The 17,508-nt window shown below is 52.3% G+C and overlaps 1 protein-coding gene across 4 annotated transcripts in view; it reads left to right on the top strand.

The window, feature by feature from the left end:
- The first annotated feature begins 618 nt into the window (after positions 1 to 618).
- The window catches only part of LOC144611935 (beta-1,4 N-acetylgalactosaminyltransferase 1-like), a 95,690-nt gene continuing 78,800 nt past the window's right edge, over positions 619 to 17,508 (top strand). For 3 of the 4 annotated variants that reach the window (XM_078431280.1, XM_078431279.1, XM_078431281.1), the window contains exon 1: positions 619 to 864. The gene's annotated coding sequence lies outside the window, so the exon portion shown is untranslated. The remainder of the gene's footprint in view (positions 865 to 17,508) is intronic. The other variant, XM_078431278.1, reaches the window with a different exon arrangement.

Below are 17,508 nucleotides of genomic sequence, written 5' to 3'. Positions count from 1 at the left end.
CTGCCTTCTGAGGCAGAGAATTCCACAGATTCACAACTCTCTGACTGAAAAAAGGTTTTTCCTCATCTCAGTTCTAAATGGCCCACCCCTTATTCTTAAACTGTGTGTGGCCCCTGGTTCTGGACTCCCCTAAAATTAGGAACATGTTTCCTGCCTCTAACGTGTCCAACCCCTTAATATGTTTGGATAAGATAGAAACATCGAAACATAGAAAATAGGTGCAGGAGTAGGCCATTCGGCCCTTCGAGCCTGTACGCACCGCCATTCAATATGATCATGGCTGATCATTCAGCTCAGTAGCCTGTACCTGCCTTCTCTCCATACCCCCTGATCCCTTTAGCCACAAGGGCCACATCTAACTACCTCTTAAATATAGCAATGAACTGGCCTCAACTACCTTCTGTGGCAGAGAATTCCACTCTCATCCTTCTAAATTCCAGTGTATACAAGCCCAGTCGCTCCACAGTCTTTCAACACATGCCATTCCCGGGAATTAACCCAGTAAACCTTCTAAATTCCAGTGTGTACTAAGCCCCCCCCCCCCCCCCCCCCCAGTCGCTCGACAGTCTTTCAACATGTAGGGAAGTCCCACCATTGCGGGATCAGCTGGCCAGCGCACGGATTGCTGTCCTGGCTGGGGTTTTGTACTCTGCTGTTCCCCGAGTGCCCCACTGGAGGCTGCGGATTGCGGGTCCCGGCAGCTCCGGCAGAGAAGCCTCGGCAGCTGCGGAGGGAACCACACAATGCGGCATTGCGCCCAGTCCCTGCAGCGAGAGAGAGAGAGACAGAGACAGACAGAGACAGAGACAGACAGGGACAGAGAAATGTGAGCAAAGGACCATGCATACAGACGTGCAGTAGCAGGTAAGCGGGGCGGGGTGGGCGGGTGGGTGGGTGGACGGGCCCCTCGCCTTCACCAGCCTAGGGCGAGCTCTGGTGGTCTTTAGGGGATGTGGGGGTGTGTGTGTGTGTGTGGGGGGAGGGAGGAGGAGGGTGGGGAGGGGGGGAGGGTGGGGAGGGGGGGAGGAGGAGGGTGGGGAGGGGGGAGGAGGAGGGTGGGGGGATGGGGGAAATAAACGCAGTCTGTCAAATGTCCTTCAATCAAGAAAGGTGGAAATGCATTGAAATGAGAGAGAGAGAGAGAGAGAGAGAGAGAATGAATGCTTGAAAGGGGAGAGAGAGAAGGGAGGGAGGGAGGGAGAAGGGAGGGAGGGAGAAGGGGGGGAGAAGGGAGGGAGAAGGGAGGGGGAAGGGGGGGGAAGGGGGGAGAAGGGAGGGAGAAGGGAGGGAGAAGGAAGGGAGGAAGGGAGAAGGGGGGAAGGGGGGAGGGGGGAGGGAGAAGGGGGGAGGGAGAAGGGGGGGGAGGGAGGGAGGGGAGGGAGAGAGAGAAGGGGGGAGGGAGAGAGAAGGGGGGAGGGAGAGAGAGAAGGGAGGGAGAGAGAGAAGGGGAGAGAGGGGAGAGAGGGAGAGAGGGGAGAGGGAGAGAGGGGAGGGGGAGTGAGGGGGAGAGAGAGAGAGGGGGAGAGAGAGAGAGGGGGGAGAGAGAGAGGAGGGGGGAGAGAGAGAGGAGGGGGGAGGGAGAGAGGGGGGGGAGGGAGAGAGAGGGAAGGAAGGAGAGGAACCTTTCTGCATCCTGTGCTATTATTGTGGCAGAGGAAAAAAAATCTGAGCATGAAGGATTTGATCTTTGCGGTAGTGAAATTTGTGTGTGTGGGGTGGGTGGGGCATACACATACGACTGCTTTTTTGTGTGTAGCTTGGCGAGCGTTAAATGCAGAGAAGGTCAGCATCCCATGCGTGGGTATTTCATTCAGTGTTGTTTGAGTCTTCGTCCCGCTGCATCTCTTTTTTGTTGCCGTCGTTGCAATGGTAACTCTGGCTGCAATGATTAGTAATGGTAACTCTGGATGTAATGGTAACTGGCTGCAATGGTAACTCTGGCTGCAATGGTAACTCTGGCTGCAATGGTAACTCTGGCTGCAATGGTAACTCTGGCTGTATGATTAGTAATGGTAACTCTGGCTGTAATGGTAACTCTGGCTGCAATGGTAACTCTGGCTGCAATGGTAACTCTGGCTGCAATGGTAACTCTGGCTGCAATGGTAACTCTGGCTGTATGATTAGTAATGGTAGCTCTGGCTGCAATGATTAGTAATGGTAGCTCTGGCTCCTACGGTAACTCTGGTTGCAACGGTAACTCTGGCTGCAATGATTAGTAATGGTAACTCTGGCTGTAATGGAACTCTGGCTGCAATGGTAACTCTGGCTGTATGATTAGTAATGGTAACTCTGGCTGTATGATTAGTAATGGTAGCTCTGGCTGCTGCAGTAACTCTGGTTGCAACGGTAACTCTGGCTGTATGATTAGTAATGGTAACTCTGGCTGCAATGGTAACTCTTGTTGCAATGGTAACTGGCTGTGGTGCGGGGGTGGGTTTTAAAGGGGGCTGCCTTCTTGCTCTCTCCATGGGGTGAGAGCGGCGGTGGGTCTTTCTAAACGAGCCCAGGTGCGACACCGGATCGGCAAGGAGCGATTTCAACGGGGCAGCGAGTCTTGTGTGTGGAAACTGCAATCAGTGCAATCTGCAGCAGTGTCACAAGAGCTCGCTGAGGGGTAGCAACTGAAGGAGCTGCTTGTGATTTTGATTAAACTATAATTTGTTGGAATGCAGTATATTGGTCAAAGCCAAACACACCCACCCACGCACACACACACATTGTAAACAGCCTCCAAACGCACACACAAAAATGAGCCAGATAGTACCCCCAAGATTCAAGTTAGAGAGTCACACAGTGTGTGTGGAAAGAGGCCTATTGGCCCAACTTGCCCACACAGACCAACATTACCCTACCACTGGTGTCGGGCGTTATGAGGGGAACGCAGGAGAATGGGGTTAGGAGGGAGGGATAGGTCAGCCATGATTGAATGGCGGAGTAGACTTGATGCCTTAATTCTACTCCTATCTCTTATGAATGATCTTATGACCTACACTAGTCCCACCTGCCTGCGTTTGGCCCAAGAGGCGTTGAGTATAGGAGCAAAGAGGTCCTTGTGCAGTTACACAGGGCCCTAGTGAGACCGCACCTGGAGTACTGTGTGCAGTTTTGGTCTCCAAATTTGAGGAAGGATGTTCTTGCTATTGAGGGCGTGCAGCGTAGGTTCACCAGGTTAATTCCCGGGATGGCGGGACTGTCGTACGTTGAAAGACTGGAGCGACTGGGCTTGTATACACTGGAATTTAGAAGGATGGGAGGGGATCTTATTGAAACGTATAAGATTATTAAGGGATTGGAAACGCTAGAGGCAGGAAACATGTTCCCAATGTTGGGGAGTCCAGAACCAGGGGCCACAGTTTAAGAATAAGGTGTAGGCCATTTAGAACGGAGATGAGGAAAAACTTTTTCACTCAGAGAATTGTACATCTGTGGATTTCTCTGCCTCATATAACATATAACATATAACATATAACAACTACAGCACGGAAACAGGCCTGTCCGGCCCTACCAGTCCACGCCGACCATTCTCCCTGACCTAGTCTCATCTACCTGCACTCAGACCATAACCCTCTAATCCCCTCCTATCCATATACCTATCCAATTTACTCTTAAATAATAAAATCGAGCCAGCCTCCACCACTTCCACCGGAAGCCCATTCCACACAGCCACCACCCTCTGAGTAAAGAAGTTCCCCCTCATGTTACCCCTAAACCTTTGTCCCACAATTCTGAAGCTATGTCCCCTTGTTGGAATCTTCCCCACTCTCAAAGGGAAAAGCCTACCCACGTCAACTCTGTCCGTCCCTCTCAAAATTTTAAAAACCTCTATCAAGTCCCCTCAGAAGGCAGTGGAGGCCAATTCCCTGGATGCTTTCAAGAGAGGGTTAGATAGAGCTCTTAATGATAGCGGAGTCAGGGGGTATGGGGAGAAGGCAGGAACGGGGTACTGATTGAGAATGATCAGCCATGATCACGGTGAATGGCAGCGCTGGCTCGAAGGGCCGAATGGCCTACTGCGTCCATTGTCGTATTGTCGTATCCCACCAAACCTGCCCAATCCATGCCACTTTGCAAAGCAAAATTCGACACTGGGCCACCTGAGGTGACATCAGAAACAGGTGAATAGCGACTGGATGAAGCAGATGGAGATGGCGTGTATTGGACCGAAGCAAAGCACATTGCAGATGAGGGCAAGACTGGTTCCCGAGATGAGATGGTCGTCCGATCAAGAGAGGCATGGAGTCGTACAGCATGGAAACAGGCCCTTCAGCCGCCCGAATGCACGCCCACCGCCCATCACCCCTTCATGTTAATTCCATATGATCCCACTTTCTCATCCACTCCAAGCACACTAGGGCAATTTTACAGCAGCCAATTAACCTACAAACCCGCGCGTCTGTTGGATGTGGGAGGAAACCCACGCGGTCGCGGGGAGAACGTGCAAACTCCACACAGGCAGCACCTGAGGCCAGGATCGAACCCGGGACTCTGGCACTGTGAGAGCTTGTACAGTTTGGGTCTGTGGTTTTGAGGACTGAAGGGAGACCTTATTCAAACTAGGGTGAACATTGTAGACTCAAAATGCTGGAGTAACTCAGCGGGTCAGGCAGCATCTGTGGAGAACATGGATAGGTGACGTTTCACAGAGTGCTGGAGTAACTCAGCGGGTCAGGCAGCATCTGTGGAGAACATGGATAGGTGACGTTTCACAGAGTGCTGGAGTAACTCAGCAGGTCAGGCAGTATCTCTGGAGAGAAGGAATGGGTGGCGCTTTGGGTCACCGCTACATCTACATGAGTCCCACCTGCCTGCGTTTGGCCCATATCCCTCTAAACCTGCCCTGTCTGTCTAAGTGATTCATAACTGTTGCGGTAGTCCCAGCCTCAATGACCTCCTCCGGCAGCTTGTTCCACACACCCCTTAAACAATGGGTAACTTTTTCACACAGAGGGTGGTGGGTGTCTGGAACGAGCTGCCAGAGGAGGTCATTGAGGCTGGGACCGTCCCAACGTTTAAGATACAGTTGGACAGGTACATGGATAGGACAGGTTTGGAGGGATGTGGACCAAGCGCAGGCAGGTGGGACTAATGTAGCTGGGACATGTTGGGTCGGTACGGGCAAGTGGGGCCAAAGGGCCTGTATCACTCTATCACTCTATGACTCTAATGGGATTGTGGAAGAGTCCCTCACTGGATCAATGTGGCACTTGGGAACTCCACACGCCCCTTCCAATTCGGGAGTCGAGTGCTTTGCTTATATTGTTCTGTGGATGGGTGTTTGGTTGGGGGAGCAGGCTTGGTTGGGGGAGCAGGCAGTGGATTGAAAACGGTGTGGCAATTAGACCGTACAAAAGGCCGCTAAACTGTGGCTTTCAAGGGGCGCAGCCTCGAACGACTCTTGTGTCTGATGCCACAATTGATGAGAGAGTTTGAGCATCTGCATTGGAAATCCCATTTGGAAGGTGGTCGTTGCGGACCTGCAGGGACATTATCTGATGCACAAGAGGCTCGGCCGAGGCTGAGACTTTGATTCACATCAGGAGGAACCTCGCTCGGCACCTCTGACCTGGGAGCGCCCGGCAGTGAATGGGGCAGTGCCCCATGAGCACCCACTCCTTCATCAACGCAAGGTTCACTCGTGGACGTACTCGGCTAAAGCACAGACATGACCTGCAGTACGGGTAGACGAAGATGTACCGGAAATAACTTCACAAGTGATGGGAGCAGAATTAGGCCATTCGGCCCGTCAAGTCTACTCCGCCATTCAATCATGGCTGATCGACCGTGACGCACAGAGTCCTTGGCGCAGAGGAGGGGAATCGAGGACCAGAGGACATGGGTCAATGGGGACGCAGCAAGATTGAATAGGAATCTGATGGGTAACTTTTTCACACAAAGGATGGTTGGTGTTATAGACAATAGGTGCAGGAGGAGGCCATTCGGCCCTTCGAGCCAGCACCACCATTCAATGTGATCATGGCTGATCATCCACAATCAGTACCCCGTTCCTGCCTTCTCCCCGTACCCCCTGACTCCGCTATCCTTAAGAGCTCTATCTAGCTCTCTCTTGAAAGCATGCAGAGAATTGGCCTCCACTGCCTTCTGAGGCAGAGAATTCCACAGATTTAGAACGAGCTGCCAGAGGAGTTGGTTGAGACAGGGATTATCGCAACGTTTAAGAAACACCCTGACAGGTACATGGTTAGGACAGGTTTGGAGGGGTATGGGCCAAACGCGGGCAGGTGGGACTAGTGTGGATGGGACATGTTGGGCAAGTTGGGCCGAAGGGCCTGTTTCCACGCTGTATCAATGAATCTATTACAGGGCACAAGTTTATGGTTAGAGGGGGGAAGTTTAAAGGAGATTTGCGAGGCAAGTTTCTTTTTACACAGAGTGTTGGTGTCGAGGACGTTTGTGGCAGGAGAGGTGATAGAAGCAGATATGATATCAACATTTCAGAGGCATTTAGACAGGCACGTAAACAGACAGTGAATGGAGGGATACAGACCATGTGCAGGCTGGTGGGATGTTTAAATTGGCATCATGCTTGGCAAAGACATCGTGGTCCTAAGGACCTATTCCTGTGCTGTACTGTTCTGTGTGCCGGAAGGAACTGCAGATGCTGGTTTGAATCGAACATGGACACAAAGTGCTGGAGTAACTCAGCGGGGCAGGCAGCATCTCTGGAGAGAAGGAATGGGTGACGTTTCGGGTCGAGGAATGGGTGACATGGACTTGTCCCGCCCCCTCCCCTGACATCAGTCTGAAGAAGGGTCTCGACCCGAAATGTCGCCCATTCCTTCTCTCCCGAGATGCTGCCTGACCCGCTGAGTTACTCCAGTGATACCTGCCTTCATAGGTTATAGGAGCAGAATTTGGGCCATTCGGCCCATCGAGTCTACTCCGCCATTCAATCATGGCTGATCTATCTCTCCCTCCCAACCCCATTCTGCTGCCTTCTCCCCATAACCCCCGACACCCGCACTGATCAACATCAATACCCGACCCGCTGAGTTACCCCGGCACTTGATGTCCTTTCTATCTTAGTCGCGTTGATTGGTGGCCAAGGACAACTTGCAATCTCGGCTCCTGACTTTCGCTGCTGTTGAAAATTCAGAAGTTTGGAATAATTTGAATCTGTGCGTCAAGATTCTCCGTGAGCTCATTTTGGTATTAATAACATTCTGTGCATAATTGCAGAATGTGAACTGTGAGCTCGGATCATTTATACTTGCACCATTTAAAACGATCGCAGTCAAGCCTTTCAGACCTCGGGCAGTCGAGGGTGCACTTGTAACGAGTTTCTAACTCTATTCTCGTGGTGATGTTTTCAAAATGGTCAGCAGAGGCGAAGGTCACTTTATGAAAGTTGTCATTTTTTTCCTTTATCAGATCCAAAAATGCCCTTCATGTGTGCAATACTCAGTGAATTAAATTGAATTGAATACAATACAATACAATACAATATATCTTTATTGTCATTGTACCCAGGGGTACAACGAGATTGGGAATGCGCCTCCCATACGATGCAATAATTTAAGTAATTAACAGCAACCCAACGAAACGAAACAATTGTAACAGTTTTTAGACAGGGTAAAGTGCAAGTTGATCTATGCGTTGTGGCCATCCGGCTCAGCAGGACCGGTTCATAGCAGCTATGGCCCTGGGGATGAAGCTGTTCCTGAGTCTGGAGGTGCGGGCGTAGAAGGCCTTGTATCGTCTGCCCGATGGAAGGAGTTCGAACAGACTGTTGCAGGGGTGTGAAGAGTCTTTGTGGATGCTGGTGGCTTTTCTGAAGCATTGTGTGTTGTAGATGCCCTCCAAGTCTGGTAGCTGTGTTCCGATGGCCCTCTGAGCTCTATGGACGACCCGCTGAAGAGCTTTCCTTTCTGCCTCCGTGCAGCTGAGGTACCACACGGGGAGTTGAATTGAATTGAATACATTTTATCAGCCAAGTATGTACACACACAAGGAATTTGCTTTGCTCGCAAGTAACAACACGACATACAGTAAACAATTAAGAACGAAACATTATAATTTGCACATGTGAATCTATAAATGAAATAAAATACCAGAGCAAAAGGAGGCTGCCATTGGTCCAAAACGCCGCAGCGAGACTCCTGACGGGTACCCGTAAAAGGGACCACATCACCCCGATTCTGGCCTCTCTCCACTGGCTCCCTGTACGGTACAGAATCAACTTCAAGCTCCTCCTATTCACATACAAAGCCCTAAACGGGCTTGCCCCCCCCTATATCAAAAATCTTCTAACCCACCACTCTATCCCCAGGTCCCTCAGGTCGGCCGACTTGGGGCTACTCACTATCCCGCGGTCTAGGCTTAAGCTCGGGGGTGACCGCGCTTTTGCGGTTGCAGCTCCTAGACTGTGGAACAGCATCCCTCTCCCCATCAGAATTGCCCCCTCCATCGACTCCTTTAAGTCCAGGCTCAAAACCTACTTCTACTCCCTAGCGTTTGAGGCCCTCTGAGGGGGCGCTGTGAACTGTTTATGTATGTGCTGTTATGTTTGTGTGCTACTGTATGTTCGTTTCTTAGTACCTGCACTGATGTACAGCACTTTGGTCAACGTGGGTTGTTTTTAAATGTGCTATACAAATAAACTTGACTTGACGACAGACTTTGGTTATTGAGTAGAGCTGCTACTCGTGGGAAAAAAAGCTGTTTTTATGTCTGGCTGTGGCTGCTTTGACAGTCCGGAGTCGCCTCCCAGAGGGAAGTGCTTCAAAGAGTTTGTGGCCAGGGTGAGAGGGGTCAGAGATGATCTTACCCGCTCGCTTCCTGGCCCTTGCAGTGTCCAGTTCGTCAATGGGGGGAAGGTTGCAGCCAACAACCTTCTCGGCCGCGCGAACGATCCGTTGCAGCCTCCGGATGTGGTGCTTGGTGGCTGAGCCTAACCAGACCATGATGGAGAAGGTGAGGACGGACTCAATGATAGCAGTATAGAATTGGACCATCATTGCCCGTGGCAGACTGCGTTTCCTCAGTTGCCGCAGGAAGTACATCCTCTGTTGGGCCGCTGCCTCAACTGCCTGTTCCTGTCGGACCTCCAATGTCGTGTGGGGTTTGCATATTCTTCCCCTGACTCCACGTATTTCTCCCAGGCGCTCCGGTTTCATAGAGTCATAGAGTCCTACAGCACAGAAAGAGGCCCTTCGGCCCATCGTGTCCGCGCCGCCCGTTACCAAACACAGTCTAATTTTAATCCCATTTTCACGCATTTGGACCGAAGCCCTGAATGTTGTAGCATTTCAAGTGCCCATCCAAATGCCTCTTAAACGTTGTGAGTGTTCCCGCCCCCACCACCACCCCAGGCAGTGAGTTCCAGACTCCAACCACCCTCTGGGTGAAAAAGTTCTTTCTCACATTCCCCCAAAACCTCCCTCCCCTTACCCTGTATCTATGTCCCCTCGTTGTTGAACCTTCCAACAGTGGAAGAAGTTCCCCGCCATCTACCTTATCTATGCCCCTCATGATCTTGTACACCTCGATCATGTCCCCTCTCAGCCTTCTCTGCTCCAGGGAAAACAACCCCAGTCTGCCCAGTCTCTCCTCATAGCCGAGGCCCTTCATCCCTGGCAGCATCCTGGTGAATCTCCTCTGCACCCTCTCCAAAGCTATCACATCCTTTCTATAATGTTTCGTCCCACATCGGAGAGGTGCGCGGGCCGGTAGATTTGCGAGAACCGCCCCTCCTGTGCCAGTCGGGGGGTCGAGTCTGCGGGGAGTTGACGTAGATGTGGGGACAGTAAAATGGTCGGCGTGGACGTGGCCGGCCGAAGGGCCTGTTTCCGTGCTGAATCACTCGATTGGCCCTGCTGACCCAGAGTGACAGCGGCTAATATTTCTGATATGTTGGTACTTTTGTGGATGTGCAAAGATTTTGGGGGGGGTCAGTCAGTCTCAGTCTACCCCATGACAGAAGGGGGAGGGGTTGTACAGTCTGACAGCCACAGGGAAGAAGGATCTCCTGTGGCGTTCGTTCTGTGCTGCATCTCGGTGGGACCAGTCTGTTGCTGAAGGTGCCCCTCAGGTTGACCAGTGTGTCATGGAGGGGGCGGGCTGTATTGTCCGGGATGCTCCGCAGTTTGAGGAACATCCTCCCCTCCAAGACCCCCTCCCATGAATCCAACTCCAACTCCAACTCCGCCCCTGTTTGTATGTTTTTCTTTGGAATAAAATTTTTATATCAAAAAAAAAAAAAAAAAAAGGGACAGAGCCAGCCTCCTTGATATAATAATAATAATAATAATAATAATAAACATTTATTTTACATAGTGCTTTTCCAAATGCTCAAAGACCTAGTCAAGACATAAAAACAAACAGACGAACTGTCCTGACGGAGAAGTGGTGAACAAATAGCGCCAGCGTCCTCTCACGTCAGGGTCCGGCAGTCGACAATAAAGAACACAAGACACACAATTACAATTTTTTAACACAAACAGCCATCACAGTGATTGCTCTAGGCACACCCTCACTGTGATGGAAGGCAAAGAAAAGTCTTATCTCCTCCTCATTCTTCTCCCGTGGTGCCACGAGGCGATCGAGGCTCCCGACTTTTGAAGCCCCCACCGGGCGATGGAAAGTCCCCAGGGCCGAGCCGAGCAGGCCGATGAAGGTCCTGAGCCCCCACCGGGCGATGGAAAGTGCCGCGGCCAGGCCACGCAGGGCGATGAAGGGCCTGCGAGCGGGTCGATCGTACCTCGCGCTCCGGGGCGGTCGAAGCTGCTACGGCTGGAGCTCCCGAAAGCCAGTCGCCAGCCAGGGACCTGCGAACTCCCGATGTTGCGGTCTCTGCAGGGCCCACGGCCGAAGCCTCCGAGATGGTAAGTCCAGGCCCTGCGACCGGAGTCTTCAAGGTCGATCCCAGCTGGAGGCCGCCAACTCCACGGTGTTAGGCCGTAGCACGAACGGACACACGACACGGTAAAGGTCGCATCTCCGTTGAGGAGGAGATTAGAAAAAAAGGTTTCCCCCACCCCCCCACCACCCCCCACATATACACAGCTAAAAATAGGTCAATACATACATTTAAACGGTAACAATAGACAAAAAAAGACAGAGAGACTGCAGAACACAGCTATGCCCCCTTGATGAGTTTGTTAGAAGTTAGAAAGACAATTGAATGAAGGAAACAGATGAAGCAGGAACGAGGGCAAAAGAGGCAGACAAGGCATTGGAAGACTTATTTAAGATTTGGATCTCGGAGAACAATTTACAGCATGCAAGGGTGAGATTGAATGGTTTGGCTCGTTCCCTTTTTGGGCAACTGGCTCTCCACTCACCATTACCGCCTTGTTTAAACGATACCCATGCCGTCAGCGGCCAGACTATACTTTCTGCGGTGAGTTTAATTGGCCGTCAATGTGTGAATCCAGCAAAACCTCTTCAGAGTAGCAGCGAGTGTTGGCAGGCAAGTGCTGAGGATATCAGCCGGAGAATCCAACTCCCCAGATAGTCAACGGTGTCTTACTGTCGTGTGTGTCCTGTAGAACAACGACGTTCTTACTTGTAGCACCGCAACGGAATATGTCAATATGGTACACTGTAAACAATATGATAAATGAGGAAAAAAGTTATAAACACACACACACACACACGTACACACACACGTACACACGCACACGCGCACACACACACACACACATATACACACACACACACATATATACACACACACGTATACGCGCACACACATATACATACACACAGGTAGACACACACGCACACACATATACATAAACACAGGTACACACACACACATACACACACAAGCACATATACATACATATACACACACAAACACATACACACACACACACACACACACGTATATACACACATATATATGCACATATGCACACATACGCACACGCACATATACGCGCGCACACACGCACACATACAAGCACATATACACACACATACACACACGCACATATACACACACACGCACATATATGCACATACGCACATACACACACATGCACACACACATATACACACACACACACACACACACACACACACACACACACACACACACACACACACACACACACACACACACACACACACACACACACACACACACACACACACACACACACACACACACACACACACACACACACACACACATTCACACACAAATATACACACAAACAAGAAAAAAAACAATATCTAGTGCAAAAAGACAAAGCCAATACCCCCAAGTCTATGTAGTTCGGAGCTTATTTGAGGTTGTGGTGTTTAACAACCTGGTGGCTGTAGGGAAGAAGCCGTTCCTGAACCTGGGCGTGACAGTTTTCAGGCCCCTGTACCTTATTCCCGATGGCAGGGGTGAAATGAGAGCGTGGCCAGGGTGGCGTGGGTCTTGACCCGAAACGTCACCCATTCCTTCTCTCCAGAGACGCTGCCTGTCCCGCTGAGTTACTGCAGCTTTTTGTGCCTATCTTCGGTTTAAACCGGCACCTGCAGCTCCTTCGTGCACGGGGTCAGTACCCGTGATGGACCGGCCGGTGTTCGCCACTTTTTGCAGCCATCTTCGGCTCCTGGCCTGGCGGTTCGAGTTGCTGAACCAGGCCGCGATGCAACCTGTGGACGGTTAAGAGAATGCTCTCTGACATTCCGAGTCTCTGTTATCTTCTCAGGAAGTAGAGGTGTTGCTTGTTCCCCAGAACCTTCCGATTTGCGCGCTAATGAAAGAGGTGACCTCTCTCTCTCTCTCGGTACATCTGAGATGGTGGATCTGAAAACAGATGGCATTGTGGGGGGAAAAGAACATGGGGTGACGTCTCTGGAATCATATCCAAGCTACACCTCGTTAGAGTGCCTGTTTTAAATATTCTGTCTGAGACTTCTAATTTCAGCGTTAATTACTTTTCTATAAATAGGTGCGTTTACTGGCTCACACATTCCCTGTCTGAATCCCGCCCTCTCTCCTCGCCCGCTTTCTTCATGTTCGCCAAATAGAACAGCCCTGCTTCACAGCACATGTGATGTTCCCTCCCGGGAACGCAATCAGTTTTCCGGATGCGACTAATCAGATGGGAGACGAGAATACCTTATTCCCACTAAACGGTCAATGGACAATAGACAATGGGTGCAGGAGGAGGCCATTCGGCCCTTCGAGCCTGTACGCACCGCCATTCACCGTGATCATGGCTGATCATCCGCAATCAGTACCCCGTTCCTGCCCTCTCCCCGTAACCCCCGACTCCGCTATCCTTAAGAGCTCTATCGAGCTCTCTCTTGAAAGCTTCCAGAGAATCGGCCTCCTCTGCCTTCTGAGGCAGAGAGTTCCACAGATTTACAAACTGGGGTCCAGTCTCGATTTCTGAACCTCTCCCATTGTAGACTTTTTCTCCAGAAACTACATTCTGCTCTCTAGTTTTTTTTCTTTGCTCTACCTATTATACTTGTGTATGGCTTGGTTATATTTATTTACTAGACCAAGTGGACCCGTTGGGCCCAAACCTCTCCTGCATTGGTGCAGCACCCTCTCCTCCCCCCCCTCGCCCCCTCCTCCCCCCCTCTCCTCTCCCCCTCCCCTCCCTCCCCATCCCTCCCCTTCCCCTACCCTCCCTCTCCCCTTCCCCTACCCCTCCCCCTCCCCTCCCCTTCCCTCCACCCCCTTCCCCCCCTCCCTCCTCCCCACCCCCCACCCCATCTCCCTCAACCCCACCCCCCACCCCATCTCCCTCAACCCCCTTATCCTCCCTCCCCCCTCCCTTCCACCCTCCCTCCCTCCCTCCCTTCCCTCCCCCCCTTCCCTCCCTCCCTCCCTCCCCCCTCCCTCCCTAGGAGATAGATTTAAACTTTAAAATGTGAATAACTTAAAAAATAAACACTGATTTCAATGAAACTTCTTCCATTAGCACCAAAGGGACGACGGTGAGTAAGGTGGGCCTAACATTGTCGCGCTGTCGTGTACCGTTTTGGCTGTAGTTCAGGAACAAACAAACAAACAAACAAACAAACGAGAGTTTTAGTATATAGAGTTTTAGTATCTGTGCAGGGCTGCCTGCGGTTTCAGTAGCTCTCTGTGGCTTGGGAATGAGGCGTGCACAGCGTGTCAATGCGCCGCCTGTGCAAAGTGGGTGACATCAGTCACTAGGCCTATTGTTTCCTTTGTTCCCGGGACGGACAGCGGCCTCAGAAGGACCTTTTGTTGCTCAGCGTCGACGAAGGGCAAGAGGCCCGTTGTGTAAGGGTGGCGACGTGAGCCAAGCAGGGCCGCCCGCTGAAGTCACTGGTAGCCGGGCGTTACCGCGCGGGTTATTAAAACAACTCCGCGTTGCGACGGTGAAGGCGGTCCGAGGGAGGAAGGGAGCGCGCGGAAGAATCGGACGTGCGAGACGGAGACAGAGTGATATAAGCCTGAAGAAGGGTCTCACCCCGAAACGTCACCCATTCCTTCTCTCCAGAGATGCTGCCTGACCCGCTGAGTTACTCCAGCACTCTGAAACGTCACCCATCCATGTTCTCCACAGATGCTGCCTGACCCGTTGAGTTACTCCAGCACTCTGTGAAACGTCACCTATCCGTGTTCTCCACAGATGCTGCCTGACCCGCTGAGTTACTCCAGCACTCTGTGAAACGTCACCTATCCGTGTTCTCCACAGATGCTGCCTGACCCGCTGAGTTACTCCAGCATTTTGTGTCTACCTTCGATTTTAAACCGGCATCTGCAGTTTTTTTCCTACACTGTGACATAACCTGTCTTCAACTCAGGAGGAAGATCTGTTAATGGAGTCTAACGAGGATTATTAGCCATGGCCTAGACCGAACAGCCTGCTTCTTCTCGTTAATACAACATCATTCTTTGTAAATGTGCGATGTGGAGTATTTTGATCTTGGCAAGGAAGCAGAGAGGAAGATTTAGAGGAGCACTGACCTCTATATCGAGGGTATCACAAAATGCTGGAGTAACTCAGCGGGTCAGGCAGCATCTCAGGAGAGAAGGAATGGGTGACCCATCTTCAGACTGATGTCAGGGGGGCGGGACAAAGGAAGGATATAGGTGGAGGCAGGAAGATAGAGGGAGAACTGGGAAGGGGGAGGGGAAGAGAGGGACAGAGGAACTATCTAAAGTGGGAGAAGTCAATGTTCATACCGCTGGGCTGCACGCTGCCCAAGCGAAATATGAGGTGCTGTTCCTCCAATTTCCGGTGGGCCTCACTATGGCACTGGAGGAGGCCCATGACAGAAAGGTCAGACTGGGAGTGGGAGGGGGAGTTAAAGTGGCACGGAGACGCAGCTGGTAGTGCTGCTGCCTCACAGCTCAAACCATCTAACCATCCATCCTGACCTTGCGTGCTGAATGTGCGGGGAGTTGATGGGAGTGGGGGGAGAATAAAATGGCGTCAGCGCGGCAGGATTGGCGTCAATGGATGGCTCGATGGTCAGCACGGACTCGATGGGCCGAAGGACCTGATTCCAACCGGGATGCCTCTCTGACCAACAGCATAGAGAATGAAAAGGAGGGAGTTGAAATCGGAACCGGTCGGGTTGGGAGGCTGGAGATAGATCGCCTCTCAGAAAATGGAGGCAGTATTCACATTGTGATCAGAAGCAGGACAGCTCGGTGATGGAAAGGAAAGGGCAGGGCGTTGACTGAGACACCAATGTGTTGCTGTCTACATCGGCCGGCCTGAGTTTGCAATGCTGCACATATTTGTCGCATTGGAATTTAGAAGGATGAGAGGAGATCTGATCGAAACGTATAAGATTATTAAGGGGTTGGACACGTTAGAGGCAGGAAACATGTTCCCAGTGTTGGGGGAGTCCAGAACCAGGGGCCACACAGTTTAACAATAAGGGGTAGGCCATTTAGAACTGAGACGAGGAAAAACTTTTTCAGTCAGAGAGTTGTGAATCTGTGGAATTCTCTGCCTCAGAAGGCAGTGGAGGCCAATTCTCTGAATGCATCCAAGAGAGAGCTGGATAGAGCTCTTAAGGATAGCGGAGTCAGGGGGTATGGGGAGAGGGCAGGAACGGGGTACTGATTGAGAATGATCAGCCATGATCACATTGAATGGCGGTGCGTACTGGCTCGAAGGGCCGAATGGCCTCTTCCTGCACCGATTGTCTATTGTCTGTTATTTACGGGCCTCGCAGTGTTTATAACAGGTATAACAGGTATAACAGAGCTTTATTTGTCATTCGGTACCGAAGTACCGAACGAAACTACATAGCAGTCATAGAAAAAAAGAACACAAGACACATGACCCCAACACAAACGTCCATCACAGTGACTCCAAACACCCCCTCACTGTGATGGAGGCAACAAAACTTCCACTCTCTTCCCCACGCCCACGGACAGACAGCTCGTCCCCGACCGACCCGCACAGTCCCCGCAAGGGGATGGAAGTCCCCGCGGCCGAGTCGCACCGGGCGCTGAAACGTCTCGCGGCTGAGCCGGGCGATGGAAGGCCCCGCGACCGAGCCTTGCGCAGCTAAGTCCCGTGGCCGAGCCGCACCGGGCGATGTTAAGTCTCGCGGCCGAGCCGCACCAGCGATGAAAAGTCCCGCGGCCGAGCCGCACCAGCGATGTAAAGTCCAGCGGCCGAGCCGCACCAGCGATGTAAAGTCCCGTGGCCGAGCAGCACCGGGCGATGTTAAGTCCCGCGGCCGAGCTGCACCGGGCGATGTTAAGTCTCGCGGCCGAGCCGCACCAGCGATGAAAAGTCCCGCGGCCGAGCCGCACCAGCGATGTAAAGTCCAGCGGCCGAGCCGCACCAGCGATGTAAAGTCCCGCGGCCGAGCAGCACCGGGCGATGTTAAGTCCCGCGGCCGAGCTGCACCGGGCACTGTTAAGTCCAGCGGCCAAGCCGCACCAGCGATGTAAAGTCCAGCGGCCAAGCCGCACCAGCGATGTAAAGTCCCGCGGCTGAGCAGCACCGGGCGATGTTAAGTCCCGCGGCCGAGCTGCACCGGGCACTGTTAAGTCCAGCGGCCAAGCCGCACCAGCGATGTAAAGTCCAGCGGCCAAGCCGCACCGGGCGATGTAAAGTCCAGCGGCCAAGCCGCACCGGGCGATGTTAGGCCCCGCAGCCGAGCCGCACCCCGCGCCGTGAGGAAGAGAAAAGTTTCCCCCACCCCCCCACCCACCCACACCACCACCCCCCACACATACACAACCAAAAAAAAAAAATACAAAAACCATCCCAACACAGACACACAACAAAAAAAAAGGAAAAAAGACGAACAGACTGCTAGCGAGCCGCAGCCGTTAGGCGCCGCCACTTCCGCAGTGCAGACTTAAAAACCCATGCACAGCATGGATACGCAGCGGTCCCGTTCGAGACCACCCTTGTCACGTATTAGGTCCGGAGGGCACTCTAGACCCAAACGCTGCAGGCCCGGAGGCTGCAGGCCCGGACAGTGTAGGGCCGGAGGCCCGAATGCCGACTTACGGAGGTTGAGTAGCAACCCGCCTCCCAGCCCGGGCGGCTGCCATTGGTGGGGCGGGAGCACGTGGCCGCCGGC

This window comes from Rhinoraja longicauda, chromosome 42 (assembly GCF_053455715.1).
Source record: "Rhinoraja longicauda isolate Sanriku21f chromosome 42, sRhiLon1.1, whole genome shotgun sequence".
Taxonomy (NCBI): Eukaryota; Metazoa; Chordata; class Chondrichthyes; order Rajiformes; family Arhynchobatidae; genus Rhinoraja; species Rhinoraja longicauda.
This window is presented reverse-complemented; position numbering and strand designations above follow the sequence as displayed.